General features: G+C 35.5%; 1 protein-coding gene across 1 annotated transcript in view; it reads left to right on the forward strand.

Moving 5' to 3' along the window:
• Positions 1-853, forward strand: part of LOC119586443 (stromal membrane-associated protein 1-like) — a gene marked incomplete in the record, with an annotated part of 22,546 nt that overhangs the window by 18,678 nt on the left and 3,015 nt on the right.

An 853-nucleotide genomic window follows, 5' to 3' on the forward strand; every position in this document is an offset into this window, starting at 1 on the left:
AAGTATAAATATACCTTGAAGGGAAGCCCTCCTCTGATATCTCTAGTTTGTCCACCTGTGCCCTCCACTTTCACTTACCAAACTTTTCTCAAATTCTTAAGTGAGCTTAGTATATCCCACCTGTATTATTGTATTTTAAGGGTTTTTATTTTACCAAACTCAATTGTTTACAATATTCTGAGAGTCATGAATTTGGTGTGGGAGGTTAGGGTAATGCTTTATTTATTTCTTAGCCCAATGGGCACAGATGGCATGCTATCATGCCAAGTCTGTTGTGGACCAAGGATTGTATGGCACCGTCTCACAATTTTTCCTGCAGCATCGGCTCGTCAAACAAAGCTTATCTTTCTCCGATGGTAGTGGTATCATTTGTTTGGTAAAACTATTGGGAAATGGCACTGAAAGTGAGGAGAAAACTTTTTTTAATGATATCAAAATATAAACAATCAGGTGCTTGTCTGCAAGCTACCAAACAAGCTGGGTGCAAACATTATTTAATTTTAATGACCTATATGATGATATTTCAGAGAATTGGAATGTGTTGATAAACAGGATGGTAAAACTTCAACAAAAGAAAAGGAAATGAGGTGAAATCTGTTGTATCTAGTACTAATCTAGTACTAGGTGATATGTATTTGAATAACTAGAGCTTTGCATTAAGACAGGTGTTTTGTTGCATATTTGAATATTTGTCAATTAAAGATATTTTGTGTATATGAATGATATAAATAATATAATTTAACTTTGAAAGAGATCCTGGCAAAGATAAATTTCAGGGAGAAGGAAAACCAGTGTCATTCTGGGTTGGGAAAAGAAAGAAAGATGTGCATGGCATGGGGAGTGGCTGGTGTTG

Source organism: Penaeus monodon, chromosome 21 (assembly GCF_015228065.2).
Source record: "Penaeus monodon isolate SGIC_2016 chromosome 21, NSTDA_Pmon_1, whole genome shotgun sequence".
Lineage (NCBI taxonomy): Eukaryota > Metazoa > Arthropoda > Malacostraca > Decapoda > Penaeidae > Penaeus > Penaeus monodon.